Source organism: Urocitellus parryii, chromosome X (assembly GCF_045843805.1).
Source record: "Urocitellus parryii isolate mUroPar1 chromosome X, mUroPar1.hap1, whole genome shotgun sequence".
NCBI classification, from domain to species: domain Eukaryota; kingdom Metazoa; phylum Chordata; class Mammalia; order Rodentia; family Sciuridae; genus Urocitellus; species Urocitellus parryii.
This window is the reverse complement of record NC_135547.1, coordinates 70,879,005-70,902,035: the sequence shown is the minus strand read 5'-3', so window position 1 is coordinate 70,902,035 and position 23,031 is coordinate 70,879,005. Positions and strand designations below refer to the sequence as shown.

At 35.0% G+C, this 23,031-nt stretch overlaps 1 pseudogene; it reads left to right on the top strand.

Moving 5' to 3' along the window:
* Positions 1-567: 567 nt before the first annotated feature.
* LOC113175240 (serine/arginine-rich splicing factor 10 pseudogene) lies at positions 568-1,323 on the top strand (annotated as a pseudogene).
* The last annotated feature ends 21,708 nt before the right edge of the window (positions 1,324-23,031 follow it).

Here is a 23,031-nt window from a genome sequence, read left to right as displayed (position 1 = left end):
TGAGGCTAGCTTTGAACTCGTGATCCTCCTGCCTCCGCCTCCCCAGCAGCTGGGATTACAGGCATAGGCCACCCCACTGGGGAAAGTGTCTTTTTAACAAAGGGTACTGGGACAACTGGAAACCCACATGCTAAAGAATGAATTTAGACCCTCTACCCCACAAAATACACAAAACTTAAAATGGATCAAAAGACTAAATATAATGGCTAAAACTATAAAAATTTAGAAGAACATACAGGGGGAAATATCTTGACATTGGATTACGTTACTTAGAGATAACACAGAAGTCATACATGAGAAAATAAAAATTGAATCAACTGAACTTCATCAAAGTTAAACCCTTTTGTCTTTCAGAGAATACTGTCAAGAAAGTGAAAGAAGGGGAAGTGGAGAGGTAGTGGAGGCAGGAGTGAAGTCTCGCGATAAGAGGCAGATGCCATAGTGGAGCCTTCAGACGTGCGTGCAATGCGTGCATGCGTGCGTGCGTGCGTCCATCTGTGTCTGAGGAGCCGCCATCAACGATTCGCTGAGCAGTTTCTGCCCCTGGTAGAAACTAGCACAGTCGTTATGTCCCGCTACCAGCGCCCCCCCAACACTTCTCTTTTCATCAGAAATGTGGCTGACTACACTAGATCTGAAGATTTATGGCGGGAATTTGGTCGTTATGGTCCTATAGTCGATGTGTATGTTCCACTTGACTTTTATACTCGACGGCCAAGGGGATTTGCTTATGTTCAATTTGAGTATGTCCGCGATGCTGAAGATGCTTTACAAAATTTGGACAGAAAATGGATTTGTGGTCGTCAAGTCGAAATACAGTTTGCGCAGGGGGATCGAAAAACACCAAATCAAATGAAAGCCAAGGAAGGGAGGAATGTGTACCGTTCTTCACGCTATGATGATTATGACAGATACAGACGTTCTAGAAGCCGAAGTTATGAAAGGAGGCGATCAAGAAGTCGGTCTTTTGATTACAACTATAGAAGATCTTATAGCCCTAGAAACAGTAGACCTATTCGAAGACGACGGCGTAGCAGAAGCCATTCCGACAGCGATAGATTCAAACACCGAAATAGATCTTCTTCAACATCTACATCCAATTCAAGATCACCATCCAAGTCCAAGCCCAAGAGAGAAACGAAGGCTAAATCACATTCCAGGTCTGCATCTAGCAGCAAAACTAGAGGCACCTCTAAAACTTATTCCAAAACAAAGTCTGGCGCAAGATATGAAAAGGAATCAAGGAAGAAAGAAAGACTTAGATCCAAATCTCAGTCAAGATCACAGTCTAGATCTAGGTCAAAATCTAGATCAAGGTCTTAGACTACTCCTAAGTCCATTGGCCACTGATGGTATAAACCATGATAAATTTTAGGCATGTATCATTTATTTACTCATAGTTTGGTATACTTAAAACATTGGGAACATAATGTTGCAATGATGCATAAAAATACGTGTTAGTTTTCCCTGTACCTGGCAATGGTTATAATTAAAATGATATGCTGTTGAGAAGACACTCTTGAGTCCATTTTGTTTAATGTTATGGGCAGCTACCAAATTTGTGTTGTTGTTATTTTTTGTAAAGATTCTCAAATTTTATGCTTGAAATTTTGGTGAAAAGATGTTGGTTGACCATAGTTTGCAGCATTGTTTTCAATATCCATATTTGGTTAAACACAACATAGAAATATAGCCTATTAATAAGATGGAATAATACAAAAGTGAAGTTGTAGCCACAGTACAACACTGACTGCTCAGATACATTTAGGTCCAGGTTGGACCTTTTTGTCTTATCAAAATGTCTATGCCTATGATAATAGTTTACTTATGATACAGTGTGTAATAATAGTTTTGTTAACCCCACTGTCTTGGGGAATGATGCCCACTTGGTTAAGTAGTATTTTCAGGGTAATAATTTTTGAATGAAACATGAAGCTTTCACTGCTTTTTTTCTAGTTTCTATGAAGGTTTGGAATATAATAATATCAGAAAAGCTCCCCTTGAAATTTGAGAAGGTCAGTGATTACAAATATTTTTTAAGGGGAAAAGAATGTTCTTAATGTAGTTATTCTAAAATTTAAGGAGCACTGTTGCTTGGATTTCTTATTTCTGTTAGGAGCAAGTAAATTGTTTCAAAGTAGGGGTGTTTGTGGGTATGTGTGTGCGTGTGCATGCATATTGTAAAAGAACTGAATTTTGATGCTTACAGCACTCAGTGTGTACATTTTTATCACAATTTCCCTACCTCTTTATGAGGGAGATTTTCTCTTCACATGTCAGTTTGTTTAACATGAGGCAAGTTGAAGGACAACACTCCCGTTCTAAGTGAATGATTCTGTGGTGCCATGGAATTTTAAATAATTTGGGGAAAATGGTTAGTTTTAAGCAAGAGCCACCTCATGAGTTTTTGTTTATCAATGTCATACCTGACTAAAAGTGGGGAAGTAATACAGTTAACTATTTATAATTTCTAGTATTTCTCTGAATGATCATTTGGAGGCAATAAAAAGTGACTTGAAAAGTCCAGTCTCATTTCAGAGTAAAAAGCTAGCATCTTTTGAAATCTCAGATTACATATATATGTGCTTACTTGCAGATATAAGTAAAAAGTATTGTGGGGAAATGATTCCTTTTTTCAATTTTGGTTTTAGAAATCTAGGTATAGCCTGTAAAGAACAAAAAGATGGTTTTTAAATACCATTTGTGTGTTTAAAAGATTGATTCTACAACCTTTGTATATTTGATACTATTTCTTTCATTTCTTTACTATTTGAAGTTAATATAAAGTTCATGTTCTGCTATGCAATCATTTATATGCACGTTTCTTTAATTTTTTTAGATTTTCCTGAATGTATATTTTAAACAATAAAAAGTCTATTTAAAACTGTAGCAGTATTTGTAGTTCTAGCAAAGAGAAAAGTTGTGGGGTTAAACTTTGTATTTTCTTTCTTATAGAAGTTTCTGAAAAGATATTTTTATATGTTCTTTTAACAATTATTGTATACAACCTTTGAAAACATCAATGTTTGCATCAAAACAAGACACAGGTTATTTTATGCTTGTTGTAAATTAAGCAAATGTGCTATAATAAAAGCAAAAGGAAAGAAAAAAGTGAAAAGAATATGGGAGAAAATAATTGCAAATCAAAAAGCTGGCATAGATATGCTTTATATCTAGAATAAAGTCATTTCTTCAACAATAAAAGGACATAGGAGTGAAACTTTTATTTATTTTTATTTTTTAAATATATTTTTTAGTTGTTTATGTACCTTTATTTTATTTATTTGTACATGGTGCTGAGAATCTAACCAAGTGCCTCATGCATGCCAGGCAAGTGCGCTACCACTGAGCCACAACCCCCAGCTCCATGAGTGAAATTTTTAAATGGGCAAATAATTTACCCAAAGAAGATACATAAAAGGTCAGTAAGTGCATGAAAAGTGTTCAACATTGTTTGAAAAGTTAGTTTGTAAGTTAGTAACAAAATGTCTTCCAATATATAGCAACCCAAAATCAAATTTCATCACTGCTTAATTCAACAAAGTTTTTAAGAAGACAATAAATCAAAACTACAATTTTGAGGTAGGGTATAAAACGAAAGGAGACAAACAGAAGGAAAATAGAAATTTAAATTTAATCTGAAAGCATTGTGTTAGGTTTCTCATAACTTCACTCCCCAAGCCAGTTCTTTCTTCTAGTCCTGTAGCTTTCAAATTTCTGGGAAATTTTACAATCTTTGCTCATAATCTTTTTAAAAAAAAAAATCAGTGCTAGGGATTGAACCCTGGGCATTGTACATGCTAGGCACATTCTCAACCACTGAGCTATATCCCTAGCTAAATTCACCCACTTATGAAAATTTCCTGTGTGGTTAATTAGCCCACTAATACATGAATAGTTAGAATATATTGAACAAAGGGAGATTTTAAAATCCCTATAATTTAGTATATTTTCCCAGAAACCTATCATATAGGGTATTTTCTCAATGTTATCAGTTAATGAAGAAGATGTTACCATAAGGATCCTGAGAATTGCCAGGCCACCATAACCATCTTGGGATCATTGGACTGATAGCATCCCCACATACCTTTGTATACCCACCCCTTTATCAAGTCTCCTTTAAAAGAGTCTGAGCTGGGTGTAGTGGATCACACCTATAATCCGAGCAACTTGGGAGGTGAAGACAGAAGGATTGCAAGCTCCAAGCCAGTCTCAGCAACTTAACAAGACCTTATCTAAAAAAAAAAAATTAAAAGGTCTGGGGATGTAGCTTAGTGGTAAAGCACCCCTGGGCTCAATCCCCAGTACCCAAAACAATAATGATAATAAATTAAGGAAGAGCCTGAGAAACCTGGAAGCATCTCTTACTCTAGAGATGGCCCACATTCTCCCTTGAATTCCTTGTTTTCTTAAATAAATCCTCACACCTCAATATCTGATGTGTGCTGAAATTCTTTTTTAAAAAAAATTTTATTATTAGTTGTTCAAAACCTTACATAGTTCTTGACATATCATATTTCATACATTTGATTCAAGTGGGTTATGAACTCCCATTTTTACCCCATATACAGATTGCAGAATCACATTGGTTACACATCCACTTTTTTACATACTGCCATACTAGTGTCTGTTGTGTTCTTTTGCCTTTCCTACCATCATGTATATTAAGGACCCTGGTTTCCTTAGTCAGTGGTCCCCCTCTACGGGACCTCCTTGGCCAATTTCTGGTGATGTCACAACTTCACACCCAAAGGAATGGCTATAATATAAAGAAATGGAAAATCAAAAGTGATGTTGAGAAGGTGGAGAAATTGAAGCTCTCATACATTGGCAACATAAAATATTACAGATATTTTGGAAAATAGCTTGAAGGTTCTTCAAAAAGTGAGCTATGAACCAGCAATTCTACTCATAGTCATATACCCAAGAGAATTGAAAGTATATGTCTACACAAAAACTTGTACAAGAATGCTCATGATAAGACTATTCATAATATTCTCAAGTTGGAGAGAACACAAATTCTTATTAGCTGATTAATGAATAAACTGTGATATATTCATGTAATGGAATATTTTATTAGTAATAAAAATGAAGTATTGATACATGCTATAGCATATATGGACCTTGAAAAAATTATCCTAAGTGACAGGATTCAAACAGAAAGAATTCAGACATATTAAAGGATTCTATTTTTATGAAAAGTTCAAGATAGACAAATCTGGAGAGACGGAAAATAAATTACTGCCTATCAGAGGCTGAGAGAAGGAAATGGGGAATGGGATTTAATGCTTAATGGGTATGGGATTTTTTTATTGAGGTGATAAAATGTGCTGAAATTAGAGAGTGGTGTTGGTTCCACAACTCTGCTCATATACTAAAAACCACTAAATTATTTACTTAAAAATAAATTAACAGCTGGGCAAGATGGTGCATGCCTGTAATCCTAGCAACTCAGGAGGCTGAAGCAGGATGATCACAAGTTAGAGGCCAGCCCCAGTAATTTAATGAGGTTCTAAGCAACTTAGCACTGTCTCCAAATTTAAAAAATAAAAATTAAAATGGCTGAGGATGTATCTCAGTGGTAGAGCACTCCTGTGTTCAATCCTCAGTACCTAAAATTAAATTAAATTTAAAAAGAAAATAAACTGGGTGTGGTAGTGCACTCCTATAATCCCAGTAGCTCAGGAGGCTGAGGAAGGAGTGTTGCAAGTTCAATATCAGCCTCAACACCTAATCAATTTAGTGAGAACTGTCTCAAAATTAAATAAATAAATAGATATACAGATAGATAATTCTGGGGATGTGGCTTAGTGGTTAAGCATCCCTGGGTTCAATCCCTAGTACCAAAATAAATAAATAAATAAATAATAAGACAACCCCAGCATGCATACCTTACTGGAATCCCAATTAGAAAATTTATGTGAAAAAAATCATCATATTTATGCAAAAGTTGGAAATTTGAACAATGACTATAAATTTGATTATATTAAAAATTATTTTATTTTTTATGGGTTATGATTGCACCATTGTTATACTTTTAATTATTCATATTTTCCTTTTTATGCTTTTCTTTAGTTGTAGATGGATGCAATACCTTTATTTTGCTTTTTTATCTTTTTTATGTGGTGCTGAGGATCAAACCTAGTGCCTCACATGAGCTAGGCGAGCATTGTGCCACTGAGCCATAGCCACAGCCCCTAATTATTCATGTTTTATACATATGTGCTGAAATATAGATTAAAAGTGGAATTTGTTTCAAATGATATGGGAAGACCAGTGTGATTCTACATCATGTACAACCAGAAGAATGAGAAGTTAAACTCCATTTATTTATGATGTGTCAAAATGCATTCTACTGTCATGTATAACTAATTAGAACAAATATAAAAAATTTTTTAAAAAATGTGGCCAAAATCTGTATCAAACAAAAGTGGCAATAATCTTTCAAAAAGAAAAAAAAATGATATGGGAAGAGAAAGGAGTAGGAGCATGGTTTGGGCCTGGGTTGCTATGGGTTGATGAAAGTTGGGTCTCTGTCATAGGTAGGTATATCAGGGTTTTTAAATTTTTATTTTATATTCTATTTTTGTGTGTGTTCTGAAATTCTGTCTGAAATTATGACAAAATAAAAGCCCATTTCCTTAAATTTCTACATTGTTGTGTGTGAGGGAAGAGGAGGACAAGGTGCTTTTTTTAACAAAAAGTAAGATTATAGGTATTCAAACCAGCAGGTCTTTTCAGTGCTATGGGCAGAACCTAAGCCACAAATATCATGAGTGAGATATCTGAACTGCCATGTGGAACACTAAAGTTTAAGAGAAAAGGAAAAAAGTATATCTTCAATGATCAGAAGACAGCAACTTTCCTATTTTTTGGCCTCTGGGGAAACTGATAAATATACCTGTAAAAGGACTTTGTTTGGTCTTTTGGTCTCTACTGTAGGTTATTTCTGGACCACCATCTTTGGACCTTCTCTAATTCATGTTTATTTTCTCTCTCTCCTTCTCTTTAATTTTTTCAAGAATCCATGATATACATTTGTTTCTGCAACTTCCAGTTTCCACTTATCAGTGGATCTTTAACATCTACAATATCATTGTTTTGTTTATATAATAGCATTTCAAGGTAGAGGATAGGAACCACATCACCAAAAAGATGAACCTTCCTTCCCTCAAATGTTCATCTTCCCTTTCTTCAAGCTATCTGAACTAAACACAGAATTTAAGTCAGTACAGATGTACTTGCTTACACAATTGCAGCCTCCAGACAATTCCCCCGTCTACAACCATTCTAACTAGATTGTTCCTTTTAAGTCTTTTTCACAATAGAAATTCTAAAGCTACCAATAAAACAGGTTAGGTGGGCTGGAAAATTATCATCACATTTACCTATGACTCACATTGTCCTAATCCAAACACTTATGAGCATATCATACTATATCCTGACAGTCAAATTTTCAATTAGTGACCTTTTGGCTTGCTATTTAGTAACTCTGGCTTCCACAGAATACATCAACGGGTTTCTCGCTAATAAGGTTAAATTATCCTACATCTTTCCTGGGGATAAAATTACTTCTTAACTTTTGTGTTTTTCCATTTTAACATAAAAATTATTTTTAAGAGAGTGGTTGCGATTTTTAAGTATTAATGGAATTAGTGTTTGGGCATTAGTCATAACAATATAAAGTCTTCTCAAGAATACCAGTGTAATTTTTACTTATTATCCATGTGTTTTTGTATCCTTAGAAGCAAAATGTACACTCAACCAACATTATTACAGTCTTCAACTACTAATGGGATCATTATTTTTGTTTGTTTGGATCATAAGCCCATAGTAATAATTGAATTGAAAATTTAGTCACAATAGTTCTAGAGTTATTAAGTATGTCCTTTAAGCTTATTTTGAATAACAAACATAATCACAGAATACCTATAAACATACTAATACTCTTTTCAGAAAAGAAGTCTGTCCTTGTAGGAACCAGGTTTTTGACAAAGTGATTGTCAAAATAAAGTTGGGAGTCATGATCTGAAGCTGAAAGTCCATTTATCTTGGCCTGGAAGAAGCAGGGACCAACCTCAGGCCTGCTCTTCCACACAGATATATGACCTCTGATCTTCACCATGAAGGCAGGTAGATTCCACTGAGTTAGAGCAGAAACAAAGTATGGAAAGCTAATACTATGGCCAAGCCCTCAGTGGAGTCCCCCATCAAGTACAGCAGGATCAGAAACAAGAGCTGATTCTAGCCACAGAATGCTCTGGAATTCTTTTTAGCAAGACTCCCAACTCCATAGAAATAAGGAAACTCAACCAGGAAGACTGCAACTCACATAGGAGAGTTCCTAGTAAAGAAGGTTGGGAACGTGGTCCCTCCTCTACTCTAGTTCCTTTGGAAGCCATTGAAAATTGCTTTGGGTCATTAACCACTTCTCACACCATGATCACAAAGATGGGAGGCCAAATTTGTGGAAGAAAAGAATGAGCTCTCTTTCTATATTCTGATGTTCCTTATATCTCCTAAAACAGGGGCTTTTATGGGGAATTGAAAAGGAAAGTTGGAGAAAAAGTGATCGCTTTAACCTAGCTCCTTATTCCTATATCTTTATTAAACTGTACCTGGCTGGTGCTAATTAGTTCTCTGAGTCTAGTAAACTGCCTAGTATATGAGTCCATCTATTATTACCAAACTACTATTTGTAAAGCAACTTCTATGTACCCTAGTATCATCTACATTCTTTACAAGCATTGTCTCATCTAAATATAATTGTCATAACAACCCTGTGAAGAGTTTATGTTTATCTAAGCTTCATTTTACAAAGGAAGAAACCAAGGATAAGGAATTTGCTCAAGGATAAATAAACTTGAATTTGAATCAAGACATGACTTATCTGCTATAATGTCTCTAGGACTGAAGTCCTAAATTTTTCTTTGCCAATCATATCCCCCTCGTTTCCAACTATTCCTTATTGTACTTCCAATTATCACTTATTCATATTGCAATCACCTATCAAACTTTTCAATCTCAAATAGAAATTTTTGTCTACTTGTTTTGCAAGCTACTAGAAGATGTATAATTTATCTCTTATTAGCCATTTCTTCTTCAATATCTAATTTGTTATAGATGGTTTATGAACCATTTCTTCTATAATATCTAACTTGATATTGAACCTTTCTGTTGAGCTATTTCAGTTTTTATAATTTTCCTTTTCTAAATTTCCCATCTGCTTTTAATTTTTTTTCCAGAACTAAGGATTGAACCTAGGGTCTTGCACATGCTAGGCAAGTGCTCTACCACTGACTATATTCACAACCCACCTCATCTGCATTTTATGATTTTTTAACTTGTTATTTTTAGATATACATGAAAATAGAGTGTATTTTGACACATTATTCAAACATGGAGTGTAACTTATTCTAATTAGGATCTCATGCTTGTAGTTGTACATAATGTAGCATTTCACTGGTTGTGTACTTATATATGAACATAAGAAAATTATGTCCGATTCATTCTGCTGTCTTTCCTAGTCTTCTCTGCATTTTTAAATAGATTTCAGCTATCTTGAATTTTCCCTCAGTTTATCTATATTTTTTCTTTTTCTTATTCTCTCAAGCCACAAGACACTACCCAAAACTTCGTTGGTTTCTTTACAACCCACAGCAGCCCTCTGACTTGGGTCTATTTTCAGACTCTTCCAAACCCTGAAGCAGCAAATATTCCCAGAGAAAAAGTGGATATAAAAATATTAGCTCACCTCCCTGCAATTTATTTTTTCACCACAATATTGGCTTGTATTATTTCAGATGTTTTAGCAACTATCCAATACCTTTAAACATATTTGTTTGTCACCGTTTTTACTTTTAGGTGGCTTTTCTTGTTATTCTTGGTAGCATCATTTGTCTATTCTAAGTTATATTGAAAAGTGTAAAGAAGGCAGTAAAAAGACCATCGAAGTCCTGCCAAAAATTTTGGGATAGAAGGTTATTGAATTCTATTTGATTTCTTTTCAATGTATTGTTTTTAAAAACAAAAGTTCAAAATATTATTTTTTTTCATTTTGAAAAGAAGTGACTTACTTCTTTTGGACATGATAAAGTATGGAATAACTTACAGCTTACTGGCTCAATCTCTTTCTCTCCCCCATCTCTCATCTCTCTCTCTTCTCTCTTCTTCTCTTTCTCTTCACTCTCTCCTCTCTTTCTTTCCCTTCTTTCCTCCCCCCTCTATTCTCTCTCTCTCTCTCTCTCTCTCTCTCTCTCTCTCTCTCTCTCTCTCTCTCTCTCTCTCCCCCATGTAAGGGCATAAACAGAAGGCAGTCATCTGTCCCCAAGCCAAGAAAAGAGCCTTCATCAGAACCCAACCATGCTGGCACCCTGATCTCAGAATTCTCACTGTCAAGAACTGCAAGAAATAAGTGTCTTACTGTTTAAATCTCCTAGTTTATGGTATTTTGTTATAACAACCAAACACACAAAAACAACCCCTCCACAGAATTGCCAGAAGAAGACTTATATCATAATTTAAAACTTTTTTGATAAACTAAAGATTGCCTTGTGGATAAACTGGTAAAATATGAAACTACAAGGTCACTCAAGTGCCTATGTAATTGGTTAAATGAGGTACCCAAAGGAGGCAACCGACTTATGGCAATTTTTATAGTCTCTGTATTTAGCTATTTGTGAGGAATATGTTTACATAAGACTTGAATAAAGACAGGAAAGAAATATCTAGCCAGGTGTGGTGGTGCATGCCTGTAATTCCAGTGACTCGGGGGGGGGGGGTGGCTCAGGCAGGAGGATTTCAAGTTTAAATCCAGACTCAGCAACTTAGCAAGACCCTGAGCAACTTAGTGAGACCCTGTCTCAAAATAAAATATAAAAAGGGCTGGGAATGTTGCTCAGTGGTTAAGCACCCCTGGGTTCAATCCCTGGTACCAAAAAAAAAAAAAGAAAAGAAAAAGAAAGAAAGTCCAGAATATCTAGAGTATCTGCATGTGACATGAATTTGAGACAAGAAACTGGAATAGACAATAGACATCAGAAAACATTTTCCAAACAGTGGAAAGAAGACTGGTTTACACCTTTTTTGAAATGAGCACATTTAACATAGATAAATGTCAAGCCTGGCAACTAGATTCATATCCAGAAAAGGGAAGCCTAGGACCCTAGAAAAGAGCATTAGTACATATGCAAGCAGCCTGGGAGCCTCCTTGCTCTTTTGTGAACATGTCAAGCATAGTTCTTAAGGCTTTTGTACATGATATTTCTTCTGCCTAGAATGTTCTTCCCCTACATAACATCATAGGTCAACCGTTAATTTTTCTCATGCTTCAAATAAATCACAACTACCTCAGAGAGGCTTTCCCTGACCACCTCATATAAAACAGCATAACCTATAAAAGTAGTTTAGCCCTTCCTCTGTGTCCTCTTATCCATTATTATATTTTTTTATTTCACTTCTCACAACTAGATTGTTGTTTATATCTTTATAAATATAAAGATATAAATATATAAATGTTTATTGTCTAGATCCCCAATAGAATGTGAGTTCCATGACAACAGAGACTTTGTTTTGCTCATTAATGAATTCCTAGTACCTAGAACATAAGAGAAGTTCAATATGCATCAAAACAATGAATGCTTTCCCTGACTATACAGAAAACACCAACTTATGAAATAGGAATATAGTAACTACAAAGACAATGGTGACAGTTCTTTCATATTCTGTTAATCTTAATGCACTGTACTTCATGATCTATTTGGGCTTAGATACCCCAGGGCATATTCAGAGAGTAGTGAGTACTTAGAGAGGAAGCTAAAGACCAGGAGGAACAGTTGATCACTTCTTAGTCTTTTGGCTAAGATCAAGTGTAGTATCACGAGGAACTATTAAAGGAGTTGGCACTCTTAGGCCTGGAGAAGACTCAGTGGGAATGTTTCTGTTTCATGCTTCTATCACAGAACTCAGGAAGCATATAATGGTCTATGTAGACCCTGGGACAGAAGTAAGATCATAAGATGGATTGATTTTAACTCAACAGAAGTAAAAACTTCATGATGTCTATGAATGGACTGAATTGGAATAAATTACATTCTATACCTGTATAATTATGTCAAAATGAACCCCAGTATTATATATAACTATAGGGGCTGGGGCTGGGGCTCAGTGGTACAGTGCTTGCCTAGCGTGGGTGAGGCACTGGGTTCGATTATCAGCACCACATATAAATAAATAAAATAAAGGTCCATTGACAACTAAAAAATTATTTTAAAAATATTATATATAACTATAATAAACAAAAAATTGAAAAGAGAATTGGCTATGAATCAAATACATTGTCTTCAAAGAGTGAGAATACCATTACTTGAAGTGTAAAGGCCAAAGACAATTTTTGTGATATTGGGATGGAACCCAGTGGTGCTCTACCACTGAGATACATTTCAATTCTTTGAAATTTTGAGACAAGGTTTTGCCATGTTGCCCAGGCTAGCTTCAAACTTGCTATCCTCCTGTCTCTACAGTCACTGGGATTGCAGTCCATGCCCAACCTGAAGTCAAATGTTAAAGATGAAGTTAGTTATCCCCAAGAATTCATTCTCCTCCTTTTCCTTTAGTAACTGTTATGGTTTGAATATGAAGTATCCCCCCAAATCTCCTGTTTTAATACAGGGATACTTGGAGGTGAAATGATTAGATTGTGAGAACTGTAAAGTAATCAGTCTATTGTAGTTTGAATGGACTGACTGACTGGTAATTGTAGGCAGATGGAGTATGGCTAAAGGAGGTGGGTCACTGGAGGTGCTTGTCCTAGAAAAGTTTATCTGCTCTGCAACCTCTTCCCCCCTCCCTTTCCCAGCTCCCTGGCCATAATGAGGTGAGCTATTTTCCTCTGCCCTGCCCTTCCACCATGATGTTCTGCCTCACCTTGAGCCCAGAGTAATGGACTTGGCTCTCTATGAACTGAGACCTCTGAAATTGTGAACTCCAAATAAACTTTCCCTCTTCCAAATTATTTTTGTCAGTTTTTTGTCACACTGATGCAAAGCTAGCTAAAACAGTAACATAACCATCTGGACTTGAGCCTGGTACATATATGGATGCATAGCTGCTTACTGTATTTCCAAGGCTCCTTTTCAGCCGTGTGCATCCAGAAAAACAAGTTCAAGCTGTTGAAATGAGGGTACAATTGATGTGAACAACTTCCAGATCACTTCCTAGTACAGAATCTATCTATCAATCATCTATCTGCCTTAGCTGCACATATGACCATGTGTCTCTTCCAGCTCTGAAATTCTGTACATGTCTGATTTCTCACATTCATACAGTAGATTAATATTAATAGTAGTAATATGTACCAGGTTTTCAGTGCTTATAATATAAGAGATATTCTAAATATTTTCTATAACATCTAATAAGTCATTCAATTATTAGAGAAATCTTAAAGGTAGACATTTTTATCATTTTCATTTGATGATTGAGGAAAACAAGACATATAGAAGTTAATTCACTTGTTTATGGTCACTCAATTAATATGAAGAAGAGCCAAGATTTCATAGCAGGCCAATGTCCATATTTCTTCTGTAATATCACTGTCAAGAGGATTTACAGGAAATGATAGAGGATAATATTGTAATAATCTAGTGGATATCAGTTCAAGTTCAGGATTCAAATTGCCTTGGTGTGAGATCCAATTTTTATCCTGTCCCTTGAAATTAAATATGATAATTTATCTATTCTCACATGACTGGCTCCATGTGGTCATTTAAGCCTCAACTCAAAGTCATATCTTTAGACACCTTGCACTGATCATTCTACATAAGGTAATCCCTAATCCCTCTATACACTCAATCACTTTCCTGATAGCAAGTATGGCTATTTAATAGTTACTTATTATCATCTGTCTTTCTCACTTAGACTTTATATTTCAAGAGGGCAGAGACCTTGTAGTGGTATACAAAAGCAGTACTAAGAGGAAATTTTATAGCATGCAATATCCACAACAAAAAAGTAGATAGAGGGCTAGGGTTGTGGCTCAGCATCTAGCACATGCAAGATGCTGGGTTCAATCCTCAACACCACATAAAGATAAATAAAAATAAAATAAAGGTATTGTGTCCAACTACAACTGAAAAAATAAGAATATTTTAAAAAATAGTAGATAGAGCCAGGCGCGGTGGTGCATGCCTGTAATCCCAGCGGCTTGGGAGGCTGAGGCAGGAGGATCGCAGGTTCATAGCCAGCCTCAGCAAAAGCGAGGCACTAAGCAATTCAGTGAGACCCTGTCTCTAAATAAAATACAAAATAGGGACTGGGGATGTGGCTCAGAGGTCAAGTACCCCTGAGTTCAATCCCCAGTACCAAACAACAACAACAAAAAATTAGATAAAGCTCATGTAAAAAACCTATTACTACAGCTCAAGGAACTATAAAACCAAGAACAAATTAAATGCAAAATTGGTAGAAGAAAAGAAATAGCAAGGAGTAGAAAAAATTAAATAAAGCCTAAACATCAACAACAACAATAATAATAATATCAATGAAACAGCCAGATTCTGTCACACACACTTGTAATCCTAGGTATTTTGTAGGCTGAGGCCAAAGGATTATAAGTTCAAGGATAGTCTAGGCCAACTTACTGATATTCTATCTAAAAAATAATAAAATGGGGCTGGGGATATATATCAGTGGTAGAACACCTCCGGGTTTAGTTCACAGTATAAATAAATAAAAAAATAAATAAATAAATAAATAAATAAATAGAAATAAATAGAAATGTTTGAGGATGTAACTCAGTACCCTAGGTTTATTTATTCCCCAATACTGGAGGGGAAAAAAAGACCAATGAAACAAAGAGCTGACTCTTTAAAAAGATAAACAAACAAACAAACAAAAAAACCTTAGCTAGATTAACTAAGAAAACCTCAAATAAATAAAATCAGAGATGAAAAGGGAAATGTTACCACTGACAACACGGAAATACAAAAGATCATTAGACGTAATTATGAACAACTACATACCAACAAACTTGATAATACAGAAGAAATGGGCAAATTCCAAGACATATAAATCTTGCCAAAATTGAATCATGAACACATAGAAAAATTGAAAAGACCAGTAACAAGTAATGAAATTGAATCAGTAATGAAAAGTGTCCCATCAATGGAAAGCCCACCATTACTGGTTTCACTGTTGAATTCTACCAACATTTAAAAGAAGAACTAATGTGAATTCTCCTTAAGTTATTTCCCCCCCAAAAATGAGGAACAAATTCTTCCAAGCACATTGTACGAAGTCAGCATTACCTTTATACCAAGATCAGATAAGGAAATAACAATAAAAAAAAACTCCAAGCTAATCTTCTTGATGAACACAGACTCAAAAATCCTCATCAAAATACTATCAGTCTGACTCCAACAGAATATTTAAAAGATTATTCACAAGGGTCACAGTGGTGCATGCCTGTAATCCTAGCAGCTCAGGAGGCTGAGGCAGAAGGATTGCAAGTTCACACCCAGCCTCAGCAACTTAGTGAGGCCCTCAGCAACTTAGTGAGGCCCTCAGCAATTTAGTGACACCATGTCTCTAAATTTAAAAAAAATTAAAAGGGCTGGGGATGTGGCTGGGGTTGTAGTTCAGAGGTAGAGCATTTGCCTAGTATGTGTGAGGCACTGGGTTTGATCCTCAGCACCACATAAAAATAAATAAAATAAAATAAAGGCAGGTAGTTGTGTCCATATACAACTAAAAATAAATATTTTGAGACTCCATCTCAAAATAAAAGGGGCTGGGGTTGTAGCTCAGTAATAAAGTGCCTCGGGTTCAATAACCAATACTGAGATGAAGAAGGAGAAGGAAAAGGAGAAACAGACAATTTTAACATACCTAAAGTAAAACAATCTAATCAGTAATCAAATGCTGACCTTTGTTTGCTGACCCCTAGCATTAGATCCATTAGATCTTATTTAAATCTCGACAACTACCATGGATGTCTTTTATAAAAAAGAAAAATATCCTTCTCAATGCATTTAAGCCTCCATATCTCCTCTCTCTGCTGACATGAGATAAGGATCTCTGCTTTACCATGCCATTTCTGTCATGATGTTCTGTCTCACCATAGGCCCACAGCAATGCAACCATTGGCATGGACTGAAATCTCTGAAATAAAATTTGCCTCATCTAACTTATTTTTTTCTGCCATTTTGTCATAGCAATGAAAATCTGACCTAATATATCACCCTACTGAGAGATTCATAGCTGAATGTACTATTGAGAGATGGTGGAACCTCATTGGAAGGAGTAGGTTTGGGGGACATGTCTTTGGGGACTTTATTTTGTTTTGGGACCCATTCTCTATATGAAATATTAGCATAATTTGAAAATCTTTACTTCTACCCTATTCTCATTCCCCATCTTTTCCGCTTCATTTCCACCCACTCACATAAGTAAACCATTCATTAATTTCTGATTGATCCTTGTGGTATTTTATTTTGCACAAATAAAGAGATGCATTTATATTTTCTTATTCTACCCTTTTGCTTCTTAAACAAAAGACAGCATACCTAAATGTAGAGCACAAACTTATAAAATTTGATAACGATAACCAATCTTCAAATATACGTGCAGCAAGTGTTTTGAAGTGTTTCATAGAAAGGAAAACATAGGTAAAAACACAAGGAATCTCCCTTGAAAAAATTTTCAATCAAATATTACTTCTGCTCCTTCATATATAGTACCAAACTTGCCTTCAAAAATGGTGGGCTTTGCGGAAGAAATAGGATTTCAATTGAATTCTCAAACCATAATACCAGATTTGGAAAAAGTTGTAACCAAGCTTCTAAATGTGAAATTCAAGGTGTTACCAATAAAGTTTGCTTGTTTTTCCCATTCAGTTCAATTCATTTGGTGGAAAATTCAGATGAGTGCATTGACTGTGCATTGTAGCAACAACAGAAAATTAAATTTAAAAATGAGCCATTTTTCTGCATTGACATTCCTTCTAGCTAATGAAATGCTAGAATTAAAAAATAGTTGTAGATGGACACAATATCTCTATTTTATTTATTATTATGCAGTGCTTTGGATTGAACTCAGGGCCTCACACATGTTAGACAAATGTTCTACCACTGAGCTACCACCCCAGCCTAAAAAGCTAGAAAATTTTAATAAATTAAAACCACATTAGCCTGAAGAATTCAGCAAAGTTACTGATTATTTTAAAAGTAACTATATGCCTAGTAGGATAGGAAGATACACAATGGCACTGAGTTTGAAAAATCAGAAATATACAAGAATGTACCAAATCTGCCAAAGCTGTGGTCTATATTTGCTGCATACCCAAAGAACACAGAAGAATGGCACAGAAGATGGAAATTTTTAATAAGGAATACTCATGTTGATGTATAACAAATCATAAAAGAATTTCTGAAAGAGAGGTACCATGTAGAAAAGGAATGTGAGGGTATTCTCCAAGGAAAGCCATGCCTTAAAATAAAAAAGTTATTCATCACACTGCAAGACTTCAAAATATAGTTAATGTTCTTGAAAGTCAGCCAGCTCTTATAGATTACCTCCACAGAATTGTCCATAATCTATTCCTGTAGCAAACTTGTTCATGTCCAGTTTTCTTTTTAATTTTTTTTGTGTTTGTTTTTGGTACTGGGGATTTAACCCAGGGGTGTTTTAGCACTGAGCCACATACCCAGTCCTTTTTATTTTTTGAGACATTATCTTGCTAAGTTGCTGAGGCTAGTCGAATTTGCAATGCTCCTGCCTCAGTCTCTGAAGTCTCTCAGATTATAGTAGTGTGCCACTGCACCTGGCTTTAGTTTTCTTTTTTCCCTCCACTATTTAAAGTTATCTGTATTACTTTTTAAATATGTTGCACTATGTTTTTCTTCTTCATGAAATTTCCAATGCTTTATGTATAAATTGTGTAAAGACTTTATTTTATGCATTTATTTTATTAATTTATTTTATGCATTTTCCCCCAAGTATGACTTCACAAAAGTGCATCATCACCATATTCACTTTTTAGTTTTTTTTTTTTTTTTCAGTGCTAGGGATTGAACACAGGGTTTTACACACGCTAGGAAAGCACTCTATGACTGAACTATGTCCACAGCCCCACCACATTTACTTTGTGTGTAAGCTGTGTATGTATGTAAAAACATCAAGACTTTTTTAGTGAATGAAAAGATTTTCTTTTTATACATGTACGTTTGTGAAAGAAAAAATTCTTGAGATCTTAGCTCTTTGGGCAACTGCTTTTTGCTTGATCTCACAATAAAATTTAGGCTGTTTTCACAGTATTTCAAATGATCTCAGTTATAAAGCCAAGTGCACATAATTACCAACCAAAGTCACATGTGTTTATACATTTGACTTTTTCACCTTTTTCTTTATGGATATGGTTCATTTGACATAACTGTTATAGATGTGTGACTGTCACTAGTACACCTGAGTGTGTATGCTTGTAAAAATAATAATATAATGTATATTATTATTGTCTATTTTATTTTGTACAGTAGCCTATGAAGTGTTCTGTCCTATTTTCATTTTTTCTAATTAAAACCCTTTAAAATGTAAATAAGTGACTTTTAAAGAATTTTTATTACTTTTCCCAGAATTAGGTTTCTGGAATTTTGATCTTTCATGACTTTAGATTTTTAAGGAGTTTGATCTTATAGGATTTTTAACATTGGTATTATGATGTTCAGGATCGTGTCATTCAGGATTATGGCTCAAATTCAGAAAGAAGATTCGAAAATGACCTTGGATTAAGCAGTGGTTTCTTAGATAAATTGGTCCGGGGCTTCTTTTGAGACTAATGAAAATGTTAAAATTGATTGTAGTCATGGATGCACAATATATACTAAAAGCCACTAAACTGTACAACTCAAGTGGGTGATTTGTGAAATATGAATTATATTTCAATAAAGCTGTTTTTTTTTAAAAAAACTATGCAACTACTGTAGACACAGCAAATGCATTCTTGGGCATTTATCCAGAGAAGTGAAACGTATATTCTCAAAAGACCCCGAAACAAATGTGAATAGTCACTATGTAATATCCAAAAATTGGACTCAGTCCAGATATCCTTCAATGGGTGAATGGTTAATCAGACTGTGGTATATCTGTATCATGGAATATTTTCCAACAATTGAAGCAAAAGAACAATTAACATTTGAATGAATAAATCTACAAAGAACTATATCAAATTTTAAAAGTCAAGCTCAAAATCTTCACATTTTATCATTCCATTCATCTAACATTTTTGAAAAGACAAATGAGATGACAGCCTATTAACTGTTGCCAGATGTTTTAGGATAGGGACTCAAGGGAGGTGAGTAGGTTATTAAAGGGTAACATGAGGAATCCTTGTCATGGAACTGCCCCAAATCTTGGCACTGGTATTAGATACATAGACCTACATTTTCTGATAAATTATATAAAATGAAATACTCTCCCACATCAACACATGCACAAATGAGTACTAACAAAACTGTGAAGTCTGGGGCTAGGTTTGTGGCTCAGAGGTAGAGTGCTTGCCTGGCACACATGAGGCACTTGGGTTCGATCCTCAGCACCACATAAAAATAAAATAAAGATATTGGGTCCACCTACAAGTAAAAAATAAATTTTTAAAGAAAGAAAAAAAAAACAGTGAAATCTGAATAAGACCTGTATATTGTATCTATGTCCATATCTTGGTATTCACAATGGTTCTGATTTCCTGAGAGATAGCATTGTCCCTTCCATGTACATTCCTAGCCCTTTGACGACATCACCTTAATTTATGGGACTTTATGTTTCCTTAACAGACTTACTGTGGTGGGGGTGAGGTTCAGCTGGAAGAACTTCTCTGCTCACCATTAAACATCTTTCCTGTACATCATGGCTTGTTTACTATAGAGGATGCATTGTTTTGAAGAATGTTCCTGTCTAGCACTAATAGGCCCTGCTGACTGAGCCTCTTGGCTTTGAATCAAATGTTGGGTGAAGGTAAACATAGCTTTCAGTTCTGCAATGAAGCTGGAGCCTAAGAGGGAGGAGTCACCTCAGTGTTTATAATTACCAAACCAGTTCACTTTCCTACCCTCTCCTACATATACAGTAGAGGGCACAATTTCCCCATTCCCTTTGTGGCTTTGCATTCAGGGGCTGGTATGTGTTCCACCACTGCTGCCCATGCACTTGGAAGGATCTTCATTTAGAGAAAGGAGTTGGCAAAAGTGGGATCACAATGCCCTAACTTCAGGGACATCCAGAATGTGTCAGCCACTTCACTTTACACTTCTTAGTACCCAAGGCAGTTTTATTTATCCAACTCCCCTTCTTCTACCCCTCTTTCTCCTCTTCATTTTCCTCCTCCACGTCCTTGACTGTAACCATCAGAATGCTTCTTGTAATCGTAATGAGGCCCCGTGCATTGGCAAGACAGACCATATGAGTGCCAACAACATCAAGAACACGAAGGCAGCTGGATAGACAACACTTAACCACCACTATGAGGATGGGGAAAAAAGCATGCACATAAATCATGTACAGGTTATGATCATTTGAAAAATATGTTCCTTGACTCATTCCACTGCATTCTTCAAATTATACTTGTCTCTAAATTTCATTCCTTTATTCCAGGAAAAAATTTGATTTTTGTGAAATATTTACTGAGCCTTTGCTATTTGCAAGATCCTGTGCTAGACACTGTTGAGGATAAGAAAAACTCTACTTTCTGTTCTTGAGGCACTAACAAATACAAATGCTAGAATCAAGTTCAAATTAGGGGAAGAATTATAGATCTGACAAAAAAAGAAAATATTCTGATTGCTTTAACACATGTGTTTGTAAATATATATACATATAAACAATGTTGACAAATGAGATGAAGGATATATTTCAATGATCTAGTATGTACATTGTTCTTTTAAAATGCAAAAAGTCTAATTCCCCCATTTAAAAAGTGGCAAGGGACATGAAAGGCAATTTAAGAAAGAAAAGAAGAAAAACCAGTAATTAGCAAGTGTATACAAACATGGTAATTTATATGCAAAAATTAAACTTAATTTTTTTCATTTATTAATTTTATTTATTATTTTTATTTTTATTATATTTTCATTTATTAATTTTAATTAATTATTAACCTAATAATTTTTTAAATGCTAAAAGAGCCACACAGAAGTATAAATCAATACAATCTTTTTGGCGGGCAGTTTTGACACATGCATTAAAGCTTTGAATGTATATTCTGTTGAATTAGCATTCTCTCTTTTAAAGTAGCAAAAAAAAAATGGGAACAACGCAAGTGACCATTGATATAGGGAAGAACAAATAATTTATGATATATGTAATTTTATGTAAGTATCAAAAAGAATATCACGCAAAATTTCCTCATAATTTAAACAGTTCTTAAATTTTTATAAGTAAAAAACCAGTAACCAAATAGGAAAATGGGGGATGTAGGTAAATTTTATGGGAAAATAAACACTAATGGATATTAAACACATTGAAAAGATGCTTATTTTTCAGTCAAAATTGTGGGACAATTAAAAAAAACATTCACCCCCACAGACTAAAAAAATGAAAATATTTGATAATGGGCAGGATTTGATAGGATATAAGGAAACATGGTATTTCCTACACTGTTACTGAAAGGATAAATGGTACAAATTCTTTGGAGGACAATCTTATAACATATCAACATGCATTATTTTGACTATTTTATTCAAAGAAGAGTTATAGAGTGAACTATCACTACATTTTCATTTCTAAACAACTTTTTTTGTTTTCCCTGAAGCTGTTTGGGGGTTTTGTTTACACTATCACTGCTTCATACCAAACTCTGTCAGTTGTCTATATCTCCTCTTAATATCTACAGACAATTTAGATGGTGATCAATTGTATCTTCTTGAAAAAGTCTCTCCTGGAACCTTCTGATCTGCTCTGACCTAGAATGGTTGCCTTCTATAACTGGTACATACCTATTATCCTGAGATATCCTTTTATTATCCTGGTGATTTCCTTCACCATGATATGTTGGGTTTCTGATTTTCTATTTGACATATTTCTGTTTATTTTGTTTGTTCATTTGTTTTACTTAGCATATCCTCCCATATCTTCCTCAAAATGGGTATGTTGGAAGTAGATTGTTTGACATCTTTCATACCTGAAAATATTTTTTTCCTAACTTCATATTTTATGGGCAAAATTTTCTGGGTAGAGAATTCTGTTCTGAAAATATTTTGCCCCAGAAATCAAAGGCACTGGTCTTGAGAAGTATGACTACATTTTTAGTCCTGATCCTTTTAAATAACTTTGTTTTTCTCTATGACATCATTTTGTCCTCATGTTTTTTAAAAATATTTTTTATTTGTCAATGGACCTTTATTTTATGTATTTATATGTGATGCTGAGAATCAAACCCAGTGCCTCACACATGCTAGGCAAGCGCTCTACCACTGAGCCCCAGCCCCAACCCTGTCCTCATGTTTTAAAATGTCAGAATGCATGACATTCCTATAATTCCAGTGACTAGGGAGGTTGATGAAGAAGAATCACAAGTTTGAGGTCCGTTGGGTAACTTAGCAAGACCCTCAGTAACTTAGTGAGACCCTGCCTCAAAATAAAAATAAAATAAAATAAAAAGGGCTGGGGATATAACTCAGCAGTAAAGCACGCCTTGGGTTCCATCCCCAATATAAAAAAAAAAAAAAAAAGTTCCAGGGATGTAGCTGAGTGGTAGAGTGCTTGCCCAGCATGTGCAAGGTCCTGGGTTCAATCTCCAGTACTATAATCGATCAATCAATAAACAAATAGTCAAGATGTAGTCTTCTAAGCAGTTAAAAAAACATAGCCAGCATGGTTTTATATGTTTATTCCGTGTTAAATATAGGGAAGGGAGATTAAGATCTGAGAAGTATAAGAAGCTGATGTTGACTTTCAAGTTAGAAAAGCTAACACCTGAGCCAGGAGGATTTATGGAGGACATGTAATATACCCACTTAAATTAACACAATGGAGAGACTAGGGCCTAAA